This window comes from Corvus brachyrhynchos, unplaced genomic scaffold (assembly GCF_000691975.1).
Source record: "Corvus brachyrhynchos isolate BGI_N302 unplaced genomic scaffold, ASM69197v1 scaffold43, whole genome shotgun sequence".
Lineage (NCBI taxonomy): Eukaryota > Metazoa > Chordata > Aves > Passeriformes > Corvidae > Corvus > Corvus brachyrhynchos.
The window spans coordinates 412,750-436,468 of record NW_008237353.1 but is presented as its reverse complement, the minus strand read 5'-3'; the positions used below and the strand labels follow the sequence as shown (position 1 = coordinate 436,468).

The window sequence follows — 23,719 nt, the reverse complement described above, 5'->3', positions numbered from 1 at the left end:
GGGCTCCTCCCACCAAACGGAAAACCAGAATTCGGAATCACAATTTGACTCAAGGAGAGCGCGGAAGACTGGGGATGTCGTGGACCCCCAAAGAAACTTGCGTTAGCAAGAAGTGTGTTAAATAAAATTTATATACACATATGGGTAGATTTAAAGGGGAAAAGAAAGTGATTACACTACATGGTATTAAAGCTGGTATTGATGCTGCTGTGCACATTTAAACATCGGAGAAGAGCAAAATGCAGAATCTGAATCCTGATGAGAGCAGTGTTTTCACCTCGCTGCTCACAGCGTTAGCACACGGAGCTCCAGAGAGCGCGGGAGGAGGCACCCCCGCGGCTGCCTCGGCGGGGTCTGGGGACACAGCCCTGGGCGGACAGGACGGGACAGGGCGAAAGAAGCGGCGCGCACAGGGCGGGTGCTGCTCGGGAGCGCCGGAGCTGCGGGAGCTCAGGTGACAGCACGGGCGCAGCGGAGTAGCTGTCATCCCGAGCTCTCATCCCGAGGCAACATCCAGGCAACGCTGCGGAACATCCCTGCCTGTCCCTTTGAACCTCGTAGCTCCACCGCCAGTGTGGCGGCAGATTAAAGCCACCGAAAGTTAGAGAACGTCAGAAATCATGAGCGAATCTTTATTCTGTGCCTTTGCTTTCTTTATGTAATAACGTAACAGAGTCTTTAAGCTGGACACGGCTTCTTTCGAAACACAGGGTGCACGGTGCTTGCCGATGTAGAAGCCAGCAATCATCCCCCATCCATTCTTAAATATTCATCCCTAGGCCACATTTAGTGCTGGCATTTCTTCAACAGTGCTTGCTATAGTACTTGGTAAACATCATTTTATGTCAGCATCCTTTGATGGAAAGGGTTGAAGAGGTAATGTAACTCATAACAAAATTTACAATTTGTAGATGAAGAGCCACAACAGATAAATCAACTAATATCCTGCTTGATGCCAATGACCCGATTTTTTTCAGATAGATTTTTTTAGGATGTCTGGTTCAGAGGAGTGCTCCCAAAGCCTTTTGCAGCTGACAATACTTGGCATTTCTGCAAGTAAATATTAAGCCAGGGCATAAGAAACTCAGAGGGAACAGCTCCCTAGGGGGCTCTGGGTTTGACTGATTAAGCATGGCATCACGGATGGAGAAAGAACTCAGCTGCTTGGCCAGGTCCCTGCTCCATGATCAAGGGAAGGTCCTCTCCCTCCCTCTTCTAGTAATCCCACCACTTTACAGCTGTGTAATTCAGGCTTTACAGAAAACAGTTCCCTTCATTATACAATAGTGATTCATTTTTAGGACAGAATTAGTCCATACTTGGAGTATGGCTCTGTGAGAAAACAGCATATAATTTGAGTTCGAACACGAAACATACAATGAATTGTTTAGAAACAGCTTTTCTAGTTTATTCTTTTTAACCTCTGTGTGCAGAACTTTGAGAAAACAAACTTTTTTAGATGTCCTTAAAAAATTCCCCACCCCTAAATTTTTTTTTATTGTAGACCAATGTCCCAAGAACAAGGTATACTCTGCAGGACACTGTGGTGTAACCAAACATACAGTAAAAAGGCTGACTACTTTTGGTGGCCATTTTATCTTATAAATCTCCTATGATAACCTACTGACAGATATCAGCAAGGCCATCTGATAGGCCAGAAACATGCATGTATCGGTAAACAATGCTGCATTGGTGCTCAGTGACTTTTCAACCTGCACATTGATGATTTTTTGTGTTCCACACAAGGAAGAATGCATTTTGAATCACTTGTGTCCAGAACCTGCTGAAACACCTTCCATGAGGTTTTATAGTAGAACAACAGGGAACACATTCACGTAGAGGTCAAGTGAATATCTCTGTAGCCTGCAGACTCCTGCAATATTTGCTGGGGAGCATCCTTCAAGGTTGTGCATATGCTCTCTCCTTAGAGACAGAGATTTAGAAACCTGTTGAGCTTCCCCCAGGGAGGGCTGATCATTCTACAACAGTGCAGGGACAGCAAGAACACAGATGTTCCTCTAAGTCCTTGGACAACAAACCAGCTTTCTTCCCAAGAGAGATCACCAAAACCACCATCTGGCTTCCACTGAAACTCCACCTAAGAGGCTAAAAATGGTTGTCAAACCTCAGGCATGCAACATCTAAATTATCTGAACATTTTCTATCAAACACCTCCAACACATTTGGACAGTGTACAAGTGATAAAGGAACAGAGACTCCTCTTAAAAGGGGCCATAATTCATATAATTTATTCAACTTAATCCTCAGTGCATCATCCGGTGGCTGAGCTGGATACAAATTTGAATACAAATTTGTCATGCGAAAACAAGACTAACTGGATAATTCAGGAAAATATTGCTAAAGTATTGATTTTAAAGCAAAAAAAAAAGTGTGGTACATGGTAGTGATATTTCCCAGTAGCACAACACTGGGATTATTCTGGAGGAAGAGGGTGAATGAATGAAGCAGCAGAAACAACCAAAATTCACTCTTCCAAACTGTAGCTTCATAGGAGCAGGGAATTGCAGTCAACTCTGCCCTCAGCAAGCCCTCCCACGTCAGAGGTGCTGCCACAGAAGTCCTGAGTGTATTAGCTCCCCACAGGGATTATTATGAGCTCTGTAGGCAGCATTGTACGGAGCAACAGCGATGATGACAAGGGATTCCCAGCAGGGCTTAGGTTGCTGCTGAAACTGTAGCTCAGGCGAAGAATAAACTACCGGTGCTTGTGCAAGGCAAGCAAAGGTGGTGAGGGCTGAAAAGATCTCAGGGAGGAGAAACCAGAGTGGACAGCACTGTCCTGATAATTAAAACAGGAAAATAAGAAAGAAGAAAAAGAAAGAAAAGCCAGGTACATAATCTCAGAATTTCATCAGATAAGGTAGTTCCTTAAATTATGAATGGCTGAAAAAAGAGAAGTAGTCCTTTTGCAAGGGCCTTCTGTGGCACCTTGAGGGTGGGGAGGATGGGCACAGCAGAGAACGTGGGTGTAGATGCTGAGGAGGCTAGCAGAGAAAAGATTCTCCACTTTTTACTGTCTCATGTGAAATTCTCCATTCTCACGCAAGCTAGCTCTCCGATGGTTTGCTAGTTGGTAAACATTTGCAGGTGCAAGGCTGTTGTGAGAACATAGTGGAATTGTTTTTAGTTTACTGGGAATAATATTTTGAAATGGGTGGTTATACCTCTTAGCCTATCACCTTGGTAGGTGGTTGACCGATGGGCCAATCATGTAATTTCTCTTTTGCGATCCATGCTATAAGAAGATGGGGTTTTTGGCATTAAAGGGGTCAGCTTCGACCATCTTCTCTGACCTGAAATTACGCCGTTTTTTGCCGTCCCTGCACGCAACAGTGACATGTGGGGATGGATCAGGGAAGGTGACTGTGTCAGAGAGGGCTTGGAGGGCTTGCTGGTAGCTGGCAGAGGGAGGGCTGGCAGGCTGGGGTATGACCAGCTCTGATAACCTGTGCAGAGCAGGGATCAGGAGAAGGCTTGGAACTGCAGGGAAAACAGCAGGGGAGGGGAGAGAAGCTGACAAAGAAACCTTCACAATTTGTGTACAAACCCCAGGTTTCCACTCCTGTGTGGTATTTCAGAGGCTGGGACACAACTCACATGCTCTGCCTGACTGCCGGCCCTGAGCCACTACAAACGCTTGAGAGACTCCAGGCCTCCTTAGCACATCCAAACCCACCGGTGAAAGGGTCCATGGGGAACACCTGAAAACTTATACATGGACTGATCTTCATCCCAGAAGAGCTCATTTTCCTTCCAGCATCACCCCCGTTCTTCTGTTCCCTCACAGCAGCTGGGAGGTTTGGGAGCTTCCCGGCGCCGTGGGTGTGCAAAGCGCTGCGAGGAGCCAGCCATAAACCCTGACTTGAGCCAAAGGAAATTAGTTCTGCAGGTGGAAAAGTAGGGTCAGCTTAGTTTCTCTACCCTGCAAAAGATCAGAATACGTCTACATAAGCTGCTATTAACTTCTGGTATTTTTTTCAGAAGCTGAAAAAATAATGATAAATTTCATTGGAGAGCCCTCGGCTGAATAATTTTCCACTTGGAAAAGTAATGCTGTTCAAAATGAACTGATTTCTTAAATCACATCTTTTTAGAGAAACAGACAAGGCTGAATTTGTTCTATTGCCATGTTCTGAAACAAATATTAAATTTTTGCATAAGGAATCCAGCTTTCTGTCATAGAAAAAGCTCAAAATCCAAATAGCAACACCATTTGGTCCCTGGAAGAACACAATTCCCACTCAAGATTTTCTAACCGGCACTGGCCACAGAGGTTGACCAGTGCTGCAGTTAAAGATCTGTTTTAACTGAATGGATAACCCCTGCACTGCTCATATATGCAGACATGTTTCCCCTGTTTCAAAGGCCTTTTTTTGGCCTTTGACCAGAGTCACTGACGGGACATTACGAATGCAGATAGCAAATTAATACCTCTGATGTTAGCAATAGATTTCTTCATGCTTGCCCCTTTTCTAGACCACCAATTTGTGCACAGCAGTTACTACTCAATCAGAGGAATTGGCAGTCACAGCTAGTTGTGGTTTGAGAAGTGAATCTTTCAGAGACCCTTGGCCTCACAATCTCAGCTCTTAAAAGGCTGAAACACGATCTCAGCCCTTAACCTCCATGACGGATGAAGATGCCTGGGCAGCGATGTAGGAGAGGAAGGAAGTAAGGTGATACCACGGGCTAAATATCCCAGCCCTCCCCAGCATAAAAGCAGCCTCACAGGTTGATCTAAGCCGTCAAAAATCATTCGGAGCCGACTTCCAGGGCGGCAGAGGGAGGCAGAGGTGCACGGAAGACTTTCCCCACGCAGCGGTAGATGGAGCGCTGCGGTACCAAGACTGCTCCGCACAGCCGGCTGCACCCTGCCACGACGGGCACTGCCTCCGGAATGCTCCAGGGCTTTATTGGCAATGCTGTTGCAAGAAAATACCTGTGGATACTTAGAAACTGCAGTTAGAGTTTTTAATTTTTTTAAATTAAAGCTTTGGGGAAAAAGAAAAGAGTCTGCTTAGTCTGTTTAGAGAATATCCCTCTGTAAAAGACATTGGTTTTCAGCCAGTAGTTTGCATGTATTAAAATGCCTGAAGGATTGGACCCACCATGAAATAGAAAAGTCCCACTGACTACTCTAAAAAGACTTGTCAAGTACTGTTGTAAATAAATTGTTACCCAACCTTGGATCTAATTATTTTTTAGCCTTTAAATCTGCTCTGCTTAAAAGACCAACTCATATATTTGTTTTAAACAACACCATCATTCAGAAAAATAAAGTTTTCTCCTACTCTCTCTGCACACACTCACAGACACATGCACACACACACACACGTGTGCATTCGCGCATATGCAGCAGTTTTAAGTAAGGACTACTGTTAATATCAACTAGGCTCTTACTTACAAAAGAATTTTATTACTCTTTGTGAACTCCTTTACAGGAATCCTTTCTCATGACTAAGAATGTTATCAGGGTTCTTGTGAAATCTAAATTATCATCTGTGTTTCCCTTTATAAGTTGACTCACAGCAGACAATTTTCTGTTGAAATGGTCATTTAGGAGACTTTTGGAACAGTCTAGCAGGGACAACCATCTTTCAAGACATGGATGAAACTAGTTTCACAGTTCCCTCAGAAGTCAAACTATAAAGTAAAAGCAGGGAACCATCTTTGCTCCTTGTTCTCTTCAGTATCATGTTCAAAAAGGTTGTTAGGCTAAAATGCAAAAAACTTGCTCCCAGAAAGACTTATTTCTTTCAGAATAACCCTCCCTCCTCCAATTATTTTTTAAATAGCATACCAGACTCTCACAGCCCATGTCAACAACTTGATGCATGATAGCCACATCAGATTTCTCATGTGCTTAGGTCATTAGCTAGCAAGAACATTGTCAAGCTATTAGTTTTGAAATATCGTATTTTTAGATTGTTTTGGAGTTACTGGAAGTTTGATAGGAAATCTGTTCCTTCATTAAACTAATTTTTGTTAAACCCTCACATATGCATGCCACAGTCCAGATAGTTTATAGGCATTTAAGTTTAGCTTCTACATACAACCCTAAGTGCTGGCTTATCTGATTTGCAATACATTTGCGTTTTTTCTCTGACTCAGAATTCAAGAAAACTCAGCTTCAAAATATCTGAGTTTTGTTGAAATATCTGTAACTTCAAGCTTCACATTAAAGCCATATCTGCTCGTGTTTATCTATGATCTGTTGCACCCTCACACTGAGCTCTCCCTCTCCCCTTGTTTGCCTCTCAGTCGATGCATTCTTGAGCAGACAGGAGGTGACACATCAGCAATACAAAGCGGGACATTTCCTCAAAACTTCTGGTTTTCCCCCTCTGTAGCAGTGCTTTTCAATACCACAAAGCTGCAAAATCACAAATATCTCAGTTTCTAAGCAGGTCCTTCTCCCGCTGACCCAGCATCCTTTAAAGTAACCTGGAAATACCTAATTGATTTCAGTGGACTCCAGAGTGGTGGAATTATCTGATCTTATCGTGTCTTCTTTTCATCTGACAACTGTAATTACGTTTAGCAGAACTGTTACAGGTGTTTCTAGAGATTCAGCTGCCTTAGGGCAGAAACAATTCTGTTCTGCCAGTAAGGGCTACGTATTTTTGTTCATCTGTAGTATAGGCCAGTTCTAACTAGTCTTACCCACTTATTTGATTATCCCAGTATGTTTGCAGCACTGATTTATGTAACCTAATTACCCAGTTTATCAATACAGTCTACTTCAGATAATATATTTGAGGGCATCTCCTTCTCCTTTTTTAAAAAATTACACCTGTGTTGTCAACATATTTTTATGTCTGTTGATTCCTTCAGCCCTACCACAATCCCATGAAATGCAAAATCAGATTCTTTGTTTCAATTTACAGGTTAATTTGGATTTTTTTGGCACCAGCACAAGCATACATGAATTCACACCATTGTGAGATTACCATTTGAATTCCTGAAATTTTCAAACTATTTTAACAAGTCTTTGAATTCCTGTCACTGCCTTTAGATTTCCCTCTCCTGGTTCATAGTTCAATCTGATCATATAAATATGTCACAGAACTATGCTTTCCAAAGGTACCTCCCTGTGCAGAGCTGTGCAAAACTGAAAGTAGACATAAAGAGAAAAACAAAATCAGCTCATTCCTACAGCAAGGGAATCCCACTGTTGGAAAAGAAAACCAAAATCATATGGAACTATGAGTAATTGTAACAGTTTTGGATCAGGCCTTGATACGTCATAAAATTCTGCATGCATGATCCAACATGGCACCAAAGTTTTTCGTCTTGTTTGTACTGCCTTCAATACTGCCTGACTCTTCAGTAACACTAATTCTAAAGAAAGGAAAGAGTCAGCAGCACCACCGAGATGGACAACCAAAAATCAGGAGACACAGCATCTTTCTAGACCAACCTCATGCTGTCAGGTGAGTCACATGGCCAGATTCACATCAGGCAGTATCATGCTCTGTGAACAGCTCTCTTGTCACCGGTGGCCTTGGGTAGCACTCCAAACACAAAGAAGTCTCCCAATTCTATTTGTAACCCCTTCGGTTTTTGGTTTCTGCAGTTGGAAAAATTAGATAACCTTACTTGTGGGGTTTAATTAATGGACAGTTTAAAAGGCACTGAAATATTCAGACAGACAGAAATCAGAAGTATAAGGTATTGCCAGAGATAAATACTTGCAAGGTGGCTTTGTTATTGTTCTGGCTACCTGCCCACAGAGCTCTGCATGCAATTTAATACCACCAGGAGGAGAAATATTTGATTTTATAGATTTGTAGGCTCTAGCTGATTAAAAAACTTAAGTGGGGACCAAAAAGAAAGATGAAGTGCTTCATTGAGCCAGTACTTAACACCCTGTCCAGATGCACTCTTTCAGTCCCCTCTAAAATGGGCTGTCATGATACTCAGTAGTCTTAAGAACAGGGTAAAAGAGTCAGGTGAGGACAGGAAGTGTGCTCTCTCACTCAAAGGATGAGCTTAGTCACTATGTCTGGGCTACAATGACCTCTTTGATCTATTCTAAGAAATCTCCTTCTTCCAGGGGTGGAAAAATTTGCCATTTTAGTTGTGCAGAGCACACACAGCTGATAGAGACTTGAGCTGAGAGGGCCGCACAGTGCAACATCCTCTTGCCACCCTGGGGCTGGAAGCAGACTGGCCACATTTGCACGGGGCTGTGCCCAACAGGAGGAGCTCTGCCTTCTGCATTTCGTTCTCCTGCACTCACAGTTCAAGGATTAATTCAGGCTGAACTACATGAAAGTAATGTGCACCTGCCTGCGTGGAAGTGCCTTAGGTCAGGGGTTTTGCAAACAGATGTGCTCAATGCAGGTCAGGCTCCCTGTCCAAAGCCCTAATTAGAGGTGTAGATCACAACCGGTGTAAGGATGCCCAAGGCTGCACTGACCCTGAAAATGACCATCCTCCCACTCTTCCCTCAGGTCCTCCCCCAAAACAGCACTGACAAAGCCGTGCAGAGATTATTCTAGACTAGAATAATAAACGGAGCTGTCTGAAAACAAATACACCTGTAGGAAAGGAAACAAATGAGTAGTTAAAGTGGCAGCATTCTTGAAACGTTTGTAGATGGAACTGTACACGAGTATGTCCTAATTCCTTGCTTCGTGTGGCAGTAGTGGAAGAGAAAGAAGTAAAACAAACTTCCTACTGCTAGGAAAGGGGGGATCTGACCTGCAGTGGCAATGAACGCAATGGTAATACTCCCAGCTTACACAGTGTTAGCTTTTGACTGACCCTTCTCTAAAAAGAATTCAAGTCCTGGTAAGATGATAAAGATCACCTCACAAACATTTTTGTCACCTTATGCTTGCTTGGTAAGTACCAGAATCAGTACAGCAGAATTAGTGCATTAGGTAGCAGTTACCACAGAAAAGAGTAAACATGAGATGAACGCATAATATGAACAAACTTCCCAAAGACATCAGAATTTAAATACGTTTTCTTGTCATATGCACTGAATAATGAACCCACTTTTAAACAATCTACAACTTAAGGAAAGCAACACAAAAATCAGAAAGTCTTACAAAAGGGAAGAGGGCCACAGCTAATTTAAGAAGGTATTTTCTACTGCTATTTTAGCTGTCCTTACTCTGACATCAGGAAAAAAGGTTGACTGGCTTCAGAGAGCCATTAGCTGTCCTGTCCTTAGATAATCTTTGAGAGCTGAGAGGGCAGGAATTAATGTGTACAAATACAGCACACTTGAAAAATATTAACTAAAGCTGGGAATAAACTATTCTCTAATGGACATCTCAGACCTGATTAACAAAGAGAAAAACTGAAGCAGATACTTTCCAAGGGAAATGTATACAACAGAACTATTCCAGGCTTTTATTACTTGATCTTTAAAACTGGCCAAGAAGAGATTTAATTTTGTTTACTTAAACAACTTAGAAAAGAAATATTTCCCAGTGCTCTACCCCTTTGTTAGATGGATTCCAGAGCAGAGGATTAGCTAACAGCTTGGTCTCACAGTGTGTACACACACGTACTACCTCACGTCTGAAAGAGGAACTTGGTCAGTTTGCAAAATGAGGAGAAATGCATGTTGGCCCAAGTTCTCTGTTTCTGTCAGCCTCTATGGTGAAGTGGTACAGTGGGTGAAGACATCAGGGTAAAGGTTTTAAGCATGGGTTTCCACTTCTCACTACAAAAGAAAATTAGCCTTTCTGTTTCTGCTTGTTCATGTAGCAGCAAACAAATACAGCTTCTGGAAAACCCATGACAGCACTTTAAGTACTAACAGCATCAGTATTACAAATGTGTTAGTAACTAAATCCTCATAACTAGGGGCTGAACCCCTGGGACAGCATGAACCCTGGCACGTAGCCTCCCAGACAGACGGTCTGTCTGGGGAGGAAGTTGGAGAGAGTGGCTGCAGCCTTCTTGCAGCCAGAGCTACCAGAGGACACCAGAGCTGCTCAGGATCCGGATGGTGCTGGCTGAGCAGAGCTGTGCCGCCGGGTTGCAGTGATTCAACACCGTCCACCGGCAGCTGCTTCTGCCAGAGCTCCCCTGGAGAGCTGCCCAAGACTCGCAGCTGCCCTCCCTTCACCCACCTTCCTTTCCAATCTCTAGGGCACTGTACTGGAAACCTGATAACTGCAAGGCTTGCTCAGGGAAAGGTGCACATGAAGGTGTACCTTAAGGTTGCTGCTTGTCTTCCTTTTGGAAGGAATCCTCCCTGCAACTCCTCTCTCAGCTTCAGCTCTTCTGTTTCTGCATGTTCAGAGGCAACCTACTCTGTCCAGCAGCATCTATAAGCATGCAGAGGATCTTAGAGCCTAGAGTAACTGTTCTTGCTTTAAAGTGAAGTTAAAGCATCTTGTAGTTGAAAAATTCCTAGGCTATTCCTAGAGCTTTATAGTGGAAGGTGCTTTGATCATTGACTCTTTCCAGCTGCATTACTCTTACTTTGACCAACGCAAGTACAATCTGGTTTTTATGCCAGAGGTTTGCTGGTTGTATTAAATTTTGATTGTGCAGTTTTGGAAGGATTTCTAAGAAAAAATCTCTGCTAAATGAAGGCATCACTGCAAAATTAGAACATCATTCACATGTCCAGACTGAGATCTCATTAGTTAATGGTAAACAGGCAAGACCAGATACCTCACGGTGGTGAATTGCACCTAATGTCCTTTTGTAATGTGCCACAATGTGACAAAAGCTAATCACATTCAGACTCAGTTTGTAAGAACAAAATGTTACATGGAAGTATTTTTGCTAAGCAGGAAGTTATACTGATGTTGGGGCAAAGAAAAGCAGGTTGGTGTATGTTATGTTTTATCTTTCACCACAGACCTTATGGCTGCTACAAGATGCTGGGAGAAGGATTGTAGCCTCTGGTGCATGAGATGAACTTGGTTTGGTCAGGTAGTTGCAGGGATAGGATTTAGCAGAGCAGATAATCCTTTTGGTTCTACCCTCCATGGAAGTATTTTTGCTAAGCAGGAAGTTATACTGATGTTGGATCCAGTGGTTTGCAATGTCAGCATTACCTCTGCTCACTCTGATCTTCATGGGGTGAACCATAAATACAATGAGAATCCAAAAGATTCCAAAAGAACGTGTGGTGGAAGGCCAGGTTCTGACACCCCAGTTACTTTACTCTGTTACAGGCTTCAGAATTGATAGTGATGCCATTTGTGAAAAACAAAATTGTCCAACAGAGCTTCCCCTTCCAAGGCATTAAATAGAAGATGCTCATCCTCAGTACTTAAACATTTGTTTCAATACAAATTTTCCATTCTAGGATGCTAATTGGAAAAGCCCAACAACAAGAAAACCTAACGTAGCATCAGGGGGTGTTGTACAACCACCTGGGCAAGTAAGTTACAGTAGCTGTTCTTATTTACTGCAGAACACGGCTGGATTTGGTCTTCTATTTCAGGTAGATGATACTAAATTTTACATAAAAGTGTCAGCAGCTTTAAATGAAGCCAGGTAAGGAATGCAAAGAGGTCAGCTTCAGGGAGGCATATTTGGAGAGTGTAGTCATATTCACACTCAGTTTTTACCAGGCTTTTGCAATGAGGCATGATAATATAATACTAAAGAGTAAAATTCCACACCAGAGTGAGTAGTCCAAAAACACACTGCTCTTATAGTGTTCCAAGTAAGTCAAAACTTAGATGGTCCATAACTATTGCCTAGGCTTTAGGCAGGCTATCAACATAAGGCTGAAATGCCACCCTTGATGAAAACAGAAACAACAACCAAAAAAGCATATTTCTCTGATCACTCAATTTATCACACTGCTTTCTGTTGCTGCGCCTACTGGGTTTTACAATCAATCAAGCTTTTTTCAATATGCTCAGGATCATGGAGGGCTCAGTGGCGAGTTTAAAAGTTGCCTTTGACATAACACCAGATGTGCACCAAGTGTGAGTAATCTCTTTGCATAATTACCATCACAATTATTATCACCAATACATTGACCATGGTCCAAAACGTGTCTTTATGTTACTCACATAATAATACCAGAAGCTTAGCAAAAGCCTGTTAGTGACTATAACCTGCTGCTTTCAGTGTTTTGATGCCAATCCCCTGAATTTACTCCTATTTCCTTTCTGGTTCTTATACTGTATCCCTGGGCACAGCCGTTTGCTCCCTTTACTTCTAACCTCCATAACATTCAGCTGCAACTCATTTTGACTCCTCTGCTGACTCAGCCATAGGCTGAACTGGAAGCAAAGCTCAAATTTCAAGGCATGATATATATATATATATCACACACCATATATATATATAGATATACTATTATTTTGAGCTGGAGGTGTATAGCAAGTCTGGAAACACACATACTTGTCTCTGTGGATCCTTTATTACTAGTTGTAAGGGAGAGATCCTCCATATGCCACTGTAGGCTTTGGCTGAAAGATAATTTTATTTTACTTTTTGATTTAGTTAGTGAAGACAGCAAGGGAATCGAGCTCATGAGAATCTCTTCTGGTAGAGCAACCAAACATTGATGGACGTGAGTAATTCGGCACTGACTTTGCGGCCAGCATAGCAAATGACATCGGAGAATTAATGTTTCATTGCCCAAGAGCCCACTTATAAATGCAGCTGGAATTAACAACTGCCTGCTGTGATGCCCAGCAGTAGTGATGAAGGAGATGTTTTGTTTTCAAAGCAGTATTTTAGCTGGGAATGCTACGTTGCAAGTTCCATGGGAGCCAGCAGTTGAATCTGATTTCACAGACAAGAAACACGAGAGCCTAGAAACATTTGATCTACCGGATATTGCTGGCACTGCTTGCTGCTGCCTTCTAAGAACACAGACCTCTGTCACGTAGCTTTCCTCGGGGCACAAATCGCTTTCTGCCTCACTCAGGAGGAGGAGGTTACTCTAATGAAAATGCAAGTATACCTTACATTATTCAGGAGGCCATGAAAGGCTTTGCATATCCTTTGGCAGTTATATAAGATATGATCTGCAATCCTCCCACACTCCCAATTTATACCTCAGAACAATTAGAATATTTATTAGCAAACAGGTGTTGGTGAATCAACGCAGTATCTGTGACAAGGCATTGAAGTTGTAAAAGGCTAGTCTGTGCACAGAAGCTAGGAACTGAGGACAGGTAGGCAGGTTTTCTTCCTGCAGGGCAATGAAATTTTGCTGAATATTTACATGTCTAAGCTTTCATTCACATCTGCAGCTTCTGCCTCCTGAAAAAAGTAAAAGAGAAGGGACAAACACGGTTCACAGGGATCTTATCAGGAAGGCAGGAAGCAGAGGTTTTAGATATCCCAATGTGCTTTTTTTCACTTCTGAAAATGTGGCAAGAAGGATCAGAATAGTGTTCTGGAAAGTAAAGCGATCTTTCAAAAATTAATAACCTATCTGTAAGCAGAAATCAAAGGTCCATGCTCTCCTAAGGGCTTCTACTCCAAGTTCCTAGAGCTACTTTCTGTTTCTTTGAATGGCCTAGTACTGCACTATCAGCTACTGGGTTTTTGTGTCTGTATCCAGAAAAAACACTCAGGTTCTTCAATACAGCATCTGCTGCTGCACCCGAGGGTGGTCAGTGGCCTTCCATGTGCCCTGGCAGGGGAAACTATCCAGCATGCATCACCATAGATGGTTTCATTGATGGAGCGAGAGGCTGGCACGTGGCAGCACAGACAGAGGACCAAGAGATCAGGACTCCTTATATGAGGCATGCTAATACAGAAAATGCTTCAGGTAACTGCATCCTAAAACTTTCACATTTGTAGGAAAGAAAATGAAAAAAAAATCTCTTTTACATTTAAGGGGAAGCTCTATGCTCAGATATCTAGACTCTTTCCTCTAGATTTCCCCTTCCTTCATCCCTGTTCCTGTAAAACCCCCTCCATGCCACTGACTGTTAAGAACCTCTCATGTGCTGCTCAGCAGAAAAGTAGAAAAAATGTTTTACAATTACTTCATTAACTGTTTTATTAACCAGTACTTCAGTTATGCTCTGTGCTGTACCAGCATAATTCCTGGGTGTTGAGGAGGCTATTGGGCATTTCAGCTTGTTCCTTTTACACAATCATTGTTGTGGATCATCGTACTCCTGGCAAACAATTATGGATTGTTTGTTCACTGCTTTAATCCAGCTGAATTCAAAGGAGGCTGAAAGGCTGAAGAGGACTTCATTACACGTTCATGAGAAGAAGGCTCTTAAGTTTCCTGGTTTGCGTTCACCACCACTCCCTGCTTGTGACTAAGTCACTGTTAAAACACGAACAAAGTGCATATTGACACATTTACACCAGATAGAGAAGGCCTTGCTTCTGTTATATATATGTTTGTTCCAAGCACTGCCATGCTGTGTGCCTCTTGTCAGTGCCTTAACTGAACTGGATCTGCTTTGGAAACAGGATTTAACCTTAGTGCAACTCATGGTGTCTGGTCCAGAGGAGGAATCTAAGGAAGTACCTCTAAAATATCCACTCAAAAATTAAGCTTTATGGAGGATAAAGCAAAAGAACATCAAATGACTGTGTTTAGTTTTCCTAGTCATTGCTTCTGATTGATAGGTATTTACAGCTGCAGTTTTCAACTACATCTTAGGTTGATGCAAAAAGGAATACCCTTTGCTATCCTAAGGAATAGCTAGAAGACATAAATCATATTTAAAACTGCATCACACATTTTTAGTCTAGGCCACCAACACCTGCCACTTTTTCTATTAAAAGAGGCAAAAGAACCTAACTAAGCTGACCATAAACCATTGGTGGGGGTGAGAGGGAGGGACTATTAAACGGAGCTGAGAGGGAGGGGGTGTTAAACTGGCCTACATCTGTGATTTCCATCATGGACAGTGTCACTCAACACTTACAGGGAAAAGAAACCAGAGATGTAACCAGGCCACCATGAAGTTTGAAGAACTCCAGAATGCAGAAGGCTGGCCAAGAAAAGTCTTCTCTGTCCTTACACCCTGTTCTTACTCTCGCCATCAAAGTACAAATCTGCACCCAAAAGCATCCACATAGAAGAGACTGGTGAAAGAGGTGGGGCTAATAGGAAACAATGCAAATAAATACAAAGCACACTTGATGGTGGAGGTAGCACTTCACACGTATTCTTCTCAGGAGAGGGGAAAATGACAAGCCTAACCCTCCCTCAAGCACTTATTTTCAGTGTCCTTTGCACTCACCTATGTTCATAAAAATCCTGTGCATATTGTTTGGCTGGCAAATGCTAGCCTGGAAAAGAATTAGCTCTCACCTTTCTTATAGCAGCCTAAAGTCCTTTCTGCTGCCCTATGCTTAATAAAACACAGGAGAATTAGAGTCATCATTCTTAGCATCCTGAGATGCTAAGACATCTTAACATCCTGATACTGATGTCAAGTGCCCCCTACTTCGTGGTTATAAATTCACTACTCTATTACCTTTTTTTTTGCTAGTTTGTTGTCCGGACTCCATTGTGACATTGTGTTCGTTCAAATGAGCCCTGCTAGGAGATTTTGATCAGAGAAGTAAGCATATTCTTCATTATATTTCCAGACTGCAAAGAGTAAGTAAGAGGTTGATGCACAGCACAACTGACTCTTCTCGAAGCTTAAAGCAAGCTGCCAAATGAAGGCTACAGAGAAGTGGAAGACTAGTTTTGGCTAACCCAACTCTACTCTTGCCCCATTCTGCTGCAGTGTGTGTCATTCTTGATTGTGGTCTATGCCTGCTCTTTCTACTGGCAGCTGATGCCTCTCACCACCAAGTGACAAAGGAGATTATTTCTGAAAAGTGTATCGCAAAGATTAATTAACTCTGATTTGCAGATGTCAGTGCATTACCCGAGATCTTCTCCTGCATTATTTAAGCAATAAGGATGGTGGGGGTTTATGCTGGCTTTGAGAAACTGGATTTATTCTTTTTTTTAATTACCTGCTAATCATGAGAAGTTTCAATCCAGCCGGAAGGCTTTGTTCAAGCATTACCTGTTGCGTGTGAGGCTGTGCATGTAGGCGTGACAGTTTGCACCAACAGAACCCAGGTCCACAAGGAGCCACTTCAGAAGATCACAGCTCTGAAATGCAAAGCCTCAGCCAAGGCCACTTCTGCAAATTCTGTAACCCTCAATTTCAGAACTGGCAGAAAATGTTCTTCCCCCTTTATAGGCAGCAACTGTTTTTACACATTGTACCACTTAACATCTTCTAAAAAAGACTCGACTAGACTGTCTTTGAATTTTGTAACTCTACTGCCTTAGAATTACATAATACATGCTGATATTGGGTAACACTGTAATCCGGCATGCCCAAATTTTTGAAGTAATCAGAAATATATAGGTAATCTTAAGAAACTTTTCAGATATATGCCAACATAGCGAGGAAATGATCTAGCTTTCTGGGAAGTCTGCTTTTTATGGCAGTCTTTCAGACTCCTTTTGCCACTCTTAGTGACTTACTCTATTCCTAACACTGCTACTTTTTTCTTTCTTTCCTCTACCCCCAATTCCAGTTGCTGAAATCAAAAAGTTATGCCATAAACAATGCAGGCATTCCCTTTTCCTAACTCCCTTCAAGGCAGAACGTAAAGACCTTGCACCCCAAAACATGCTGAAACACTCAGATTTAACAGGTGAAACTTCTCCCAGAGGAACATTTTCATGGTGAAGAGTCTCCATTTTAACCTAGTGGGACTGCTGCAAAGAAATCTTTTATGGCAGGATTTTCCTGGGGCTTCCTTTCCTCAGGGCAGGAAAGAGCCCATTCAATTAAAAAAAAAAAAAAAAGGAAAAAAAATCCAAATACTTTCCCAAAGCAGCTCATAGAGCATGGATACCCTGAGCTCTGTTACCTCATGATTCAGGTTTATCCCCCACTGGACCAAAGATGAAGTCTCCTTCAAATGCACAGGAATTTCTCCTGTAAGCTGAGGTGTCTTCTGCAGCATCAAACGCTGAATACACAGGAGCATTATCAGAAGAACAACAATCAAGAAATCAGTGTCTTGGGAAACACAGGGACAAGAATGACCTCCCAGCTTACATTATTGGCTGTGTACAATATAAGCATTCTCAAATCACTGGGAGCTATCCAAAATTGCTTTGCTAAAAGAAAGTTTCATCAACCCTTACACACTTTCCCCCCATATTTAAAAACTTCGTCAATTGTAGTAGCTCATGAATTTTGTTGGAAGTAAAGCCAGGGGCTTTCTCTTTTAAGGCACTTTACCTAAGGCATGGTAGCCTTAGGGCATCATCAGACACTATACCTCCAAGAGGGAAGACTCCAGGGGTTGAGTAGCTCTAACCCAACACCAACAGCACAAAAAGGGTCAAATCCTAGCACTGCTGTTCCCTTTGGGTGAAAAGCACAGAGCATGCTCCTGTTTCCCAGTCGAGGTGATTGTTTGCCACCCTCAAGGACGGTCTCCCCCTGCCTGTAACATGGCACAATCTGACAGGAAAACACACACTCTGTCCTCACAAAAGGCAGCACCCCAGTGCAGGAATTGTAACCAGCTCCCTTTGCAGAGCCATCTTCTGTTCTGCTGAGGTGACTGAGGAGAGCAATTTGATCTGGAAAGTGTTCTACTTACTTTGAAGGCAAGGGAGAGGATTTTTTTAAATGATTATGATTTTCTTTCTTCAGTCATGATTTACAAGTCATTAAAAATTACCGTGATTTGAAGCAGGAATTTTTCCAATGTCTTTGATTTCCTGCCTCAAAAGCCTGCTCTGTTCCTTCAGGCTTACACGTAGCCTCAGAGGGCCTTCTGTTTCCAGTAGGGTTCACATTGGCTGAGCACATGAAAAGCAGCCTTGATGGTGGGTGGCTTTATGCTGTGAAGTGTGACACCAGCCTCCACCTTTCCCTGGCACCCACACCTGCTCCATAAAATTCACATCATGCTCCTAAAAATGAGTTCAGAAAAACCTTTGATACAAGTTCATCAAGGTCTTACTCAGCCAGAGGAATACATATCATTTACTCACAAGAGGCCAGTCTGCTGAGCACAATGGGCTGCAGCTTTGCACCAGCGGGTTTCAGCTGAGAACCAAACAGGTGTAACAAACTGGGCACAGTGTGCCCACCACATCAAACACAGACAGCTCCTGAATAATCAACAGGGCATGGGAACCTTATAAATCACTCTTTTTGTGCCTTACTGAATGCCAGAGACACCTATTCAAAACATGTTGGTGCATTTTGGCCAAAAAGAAATACAAAACGAAATAAAAAAACCCTAAAAGTCAATACAAAACAAATCCAAAACACACACACACACAAAAAACCCCAACAAAAACCAACCAACCAACCAACCAAAAACACCAAAAAATCCCCCCAAAACGACAAAAAAAGAAGAGACAGATTCTGGACTGATCCTCCTTCTTCCAACAAAGTCAGTAGTTTTGTTGTGTGTATCAAAGCTCTCACAGATCGGCTTCCTTTCCCCCACATCAGTTGATCAAAATATCACTAAGAGAGAGCAGGTTGGTTTGCATCAGAAGGGGAAAGAAGACATGCCAAAATGAAAAGAGAGAGAGAAAGAAAATGTTAAACATTCCTAGAAGTCATTTCACCACGCTAATATCAATTTACAATGAATACTGAAGCAGGATGACAGGAGTCTGACCCATAAGTTCTATGAACACAAAATAAGCCAATTACATAGATATTTAAAGACACCTGAAGTGCCAGCTGAAACTGATGCCAGTAGTAGTTTGAAAAAGGATACATTTTTTTCAGAATCCAGTATAAGATGGCAGATTTCTGTAGGTTTTCCAGAGAAGATGATTCAATGCCCTGTGAACAATAAATTAGGAATCATAACCATGACTGACCTCTTAGATTTGCAATACAGATTGCCTCTGGACTTGTAACTTGTTTCCCTTCCTAAAAGATGGTCTCCTTGTTCGATTAGCAGATGTTGGTCACTGCATGGTCACATCTAGTGTGCAATTAAGAATTATTTCTAACTGTTTATATCTAAAAACACTCAAATTAAAACAAGCAAATGTTAGTCTTGGAGATCTTAGCTTTCAAGCTTCCACTGTTTCTTTAATAAATTAACTATGATTTCTTAGGAGCTGAGGAAAAGGGGCAACGGACCCCTACCACCCCATTTATTAAATGATTGTTGAGTATTTTTACCATTTTTCTGCCTTTTTTTTTTCATGTGCTGTACCTCTGTCCCGTGCCTTTGCCCACTTAATTTAAACACCTTTCCACCAATTCTGGTCTTTCCCAGCAGCTTCCAAATTCAGATTTCAAGGGGATCACAGAATTTTGTCCTCCTATTCTCTTTTGCCTCCTCTTTCTCTCCTGCACTAGCAGTGCCCCAGGTCTTCAGCCTGGACTTCTTCTAAATGAGTGAACCTATTTCTAAAACCGAGCCCAAGGCATCTCCTCAGCAGGGAATGTGGCTTCCCCTGTCACAGAGGACACTTGGCCAAAAAGCAGATCTGGTGAAAGTCACCATCATTGCTCAACTCGACCAAAGACAGAATGCAGAATTTGGGGCAGCCTTTGCAGTAACTGGTGCCATTTATTAGCCCTGCCTATAATTACACGAGTCAATAAGAAACGAGCTGGTTGTGCCCAGGCAGTTTTCCACTGACGTAAGGGAACACACACAGCTGCCTGAAAGGAGCCCGTTCTCTCTGATGGACATTCAGTAATGGATTTGCTGCACCTAAAGCAAAGTTTTATTTCAACACTTGTTTTTAAAAAGCAGCACCCAGTTGTCCACACCCCAGTGATCTGGGTAATTGAGTTCATGACATATGACAATGTTTACTAAGAAAGTGGCAGATGGCAATTATTGGGTTTTTTTCTTTCTTTTTTTTTTTTATTTTATTTAAAAAAAGAGCACATATGTATATCATGATTATGCTCAGGGTATTCCTGTTGAAAACAACTTTTATTTAGTAAAGGATATTAAAGCTTGTTTAAAAAACATGTCCTCCATGACAAGAGTGGCAGATGGAGTTAACAAGCTCACCTGCTACTTTACTTAAAAACACTGTGCAATAAGAGGTTGTGTGTTTTAAAAAATCCATTCCCAACATAATTTGTAATCCTTTCCTGGTGAGAGGACATAAACACTCTGAGGAAGGTGGCATGGCTCTGAGGAGAGGGCATTTCTCCAACGCAGAAGGGCTAGGATTGGAAAAAGTAAACACTGGTTCTTTATAAAAACTGCTGCTAAATCTCAAAGAGAGAGAGAAATAAGGGCAGCCACACCGGGCAGCTTTTGCTCATTTCCATCAAAATAGCAGATAGAGAGGAGGCAGGTCACAGTTGCAAGGTGCCCGTGAAGGACGGATGTTTTGAGGCTGCACTTGGGCATTCAGAAGGACAGACTCCCAAAAGGGAAGTAATTGTCTTAGTAAATCCATAGTAAAACTGCACTGAGCTGAAATTGCACAACTTGCCCTATACTTGCCGTGGTTCTGCAGGTTAGTTACAGTGCCCTGCCTGAGGGATTGTATTTTCTTAGCAGGTGAAACTAAAAATGCTAAAGCCACCTTTCTAGCGGCCAAGATGTGTTCAAGATCTTCTGAACCGTGTTTTGCCACGTACATGTGACACATTGTGTAAATCACATGAACCTTGGGTCTGCAAAGCCCTCTTGTTCCCTCATGATGCAGATGGATCTGTTCTTTGCCAGTCACTGGTTCGTCTCTTTCTTCCTTCAGCCTCACTGGACAGAAGTGTTTAAACCCTTTCCAGTTGTTTCCCCTTCTTCCAAACCAGATTCCCTTACCCAGTCTCACAGCAGCTGGGGAACATAGGCAGACTCCCCAGTGATGTCTGAAGCAAGTACAGCACACTCGTCTTGGTCACTACCAAGGGTTTCAGCAGCTGTTGTCAGTGACTTCTTTTCCACAGATGTGCAAGAATGGTGCAGGTTTGGAAAAATTATTTGTACTCCAGAGGCAGATGGTTTAATAATACTGGTCAGAAAAAAATTATATAGAAAAAAACAGTGGAAAAACACATCTTAATTAATAACTACTTGAGTAAGACTTGAAGAAGAAACTGCTGGAAGCTGATTAGCACGACCCTTTAAGCAACAAGATGTTAATAGAATATGTTTTCTACCTTGAGTATTTAAAATTAAATCACTATTCCAGGCTGGGCTATATCTTACAACACAGGATCAGCATTTCCTGCCTTGAAATCAGTGAAAGTAATTCAGAAAGCAGGAAGCAGAGAAGATGGCAACGAGAAGATCAGACTTTTATTTTCCTTTAAATGATGCAGATGTAATGAGTTATGACATTGTGTTGATGAAAACATCCCAGTCTGACCCCACACCTGAGTATGGGCAGACAACAAGGGTATTTCCTTTCTATTATGAGGCTGGTGTTTATTGCCAGTGCTGGTTTACAGCAGAACACAGCTGTCTCAAAACATTTTGCTCAGCTAAATCTCAAGGACCTTAGCCTTTAGAGTCCGTGTGTTCTGTGTGCAGAAAGGACCCAAATGTTGCATGTGAGTTAATAAAAGCTTTTAAGAAAGTTCAGTAAGCTTTGTTCCTTTCTAACTGACTTACTAGAGTTAGATATACCTCACGATCCTTGGAGCAAGAGCCATGGCCTGCAGTGAGTATTTAACCACCACCCAGGCAGAGTCAGTCTTCCATGGGTGTCTCTATCCTCATAATTACACATGTAATTACTCTGAACCAGGAAGAGTTGTAACAAAGAGAGCACTGCTTCAGGACATGCTCTAGTTAGCTGCTTATGATGTTCTCTGGGGAAGTGAAAGACACAGATTCAAAAGTCCTTGAACGGGAAAGAAATACGAATGTTTTAATCTCCCCTTTCAGAAATGGGCAGCTAAAGAGCTGCCACCACTATTTCATGCAGACCTCTGTGACAATTGCTAGAGGTCTAGATTGAGGCTTTCATGTCCCCTAGGGCAACATGGAGGTTTTGGGGACCTGTTTTTAGACAGAAGCATCTCAAACTGTCATTAGGTACCTGACTCCTTTTGGAAAAAAGCCCTTTGCCTACCACCTTAGTCACACCTGTTTCACCCAGGTAAGACAGATACCACTAAAGCAGGGCCTGAATAAAACCCAAAATATGTTAATTTCCTTGATTTGACTTTTAGAAAACAAAAATTGAGAGAACATGCACTGCTTTCATTTCTTTTTTGAAACAGCTCTGCATTCAGCAGCATTCTGTGCTCCATTCAGCAAACTTCTATTTTCCAATTTTGCAGACTAAAAATTGCTTGAATTGCCAAAAAAAGCTTTTTATTCCAATGGATGACTCTGAGACAAAGGCTGTGCTGTGCCCACCTGGGTTTCTAGTGAGCAGCAAGTGGATGCCAAGTACATGACAGAAGCAGTGATTTGCTGGCAGAAGCATAAACACAGCAGGAGAGACTGGGCTACTCCTGATATTAAAAAAAAAAAAAAGTACAAGCACTTTTGATACTACGCTTAAGGAAAAAAGTGACAGTGGGAGTTGACAGGGAACAGACTGTCTGCCCAAGCACTTCAGTGGCATTGAAGGATAAGAAAACCAGAAGCTGGAAAAGCACCCAGCCTGTATCTGACGTGGCTAATGACAACTATTCACCGTATTTCATAGCTGGGCATCTGGGTTCTCGTTCTTTGCCACCATCTGGGAACTCCTCTGTGAAGCTTTGGAGGCTTGTCCCAGCTGCCAGGACAACATGAGGATATGAGGCTGACAGGACCACAGTATCTTTCTCCAGGAACCGTGAATGAACGTTCTAGCTCTGCTGCAGCACTCCCTGCCCATGCCTGGGGCAGTAAGCATGCAGTTACTCACCTGCTCTTATTTGGAGACCAAAGGCCACTGTCTTGAGAGCTTGACCCACCCCTGGCAGGTGTTACTTTGATGTTTGCTGTTGGAAGAGACTCAGGGAAAGAAGACAGGAGTGGAAAAGGTGCTCAAGAACTTGAAAATAATTTGCAAAAAAACCCCAAACTTGCTCCATCTAATTTCAGCTATTTGTCAATTTACGTAAATGGAAACAATAACATTGAAATTATTTACCAAAGAGTACAGTGCACTCTTTTGCCATTACAAAAATAAATATTTTAGACATCGCTGTATAAAAATAGCCCATGACATCAGCTCTGTTTTGCCTCAGCTCCAGAAAAAGCTGTGGACTACAAGGGATGTGTGTGGAGTTGGAGGTATTTTTAGGTTGCCTATTGGGAATAAAATTGGTACTAAATCTGTCTCATTCATTCAGGGAACCAAATTCACTACAGGGGAAGGGGAGAAAGCAGAAGCAGCTAATTTCTCTCACAACACCATGCTTTAGACACTTCTTCTACATTACCAAACAGGGAGAGAGGAGCAGCAGCTCCCTCTGGAAGAGCTAATTCATGTTTTCTCTCAGCTGACCTTTAAAAGAGCCCAGAAAGACTAAACAAGGCTGGAAGAATCCAGATTCTGAGGCTAAACAGCAGAAAACTTTCCAAAGACCCCCAAGAGCCACATGGTGCCAGCAGCCCCACTGAGACAGCAGTGTTAGCTGCAAATATCCTGTGCCAGTTTTGTATCTCCTCCTCCTCACCTTCTCCTCTCCCACAGAACCAAACTGCGTGTGACCTTTTGGGGGCTATTTTCTGTCACATTCCTGAGCCTTAAGAGATTCAGATTTTCAAGTTTTTATCTACAGCTGCGGTAATGAGGAACATGGACAACAAATTCTGAAGCCATGAAATAACCAGACTGAATAAAACT

At 42.4% G+C, this 23,719-nt stretch overlaps 1 long non-coding RNA gene across 1 annotated transcript; it reads right to left on the bottom strand.

Annotated features, from left to right (window-relative positions):
* Positions 1 to 219: 219 nt before the first annotated feature.
* LOC108445810 lies at positions 220 to 23,719 on the bottom strand. The gene is made up of 4 exons (XR_001860788.1): positions 22,793 to 23,719; positions 20,749 to 20,938; positions 7,442 to 18,785; positions 220 to 3,943 (listed from the first exon to the last, which is right to left on the bottom strand). It is a non-coding gene; the product is annotated as an uncharacterized LOC108445810 (long non-coding RNA).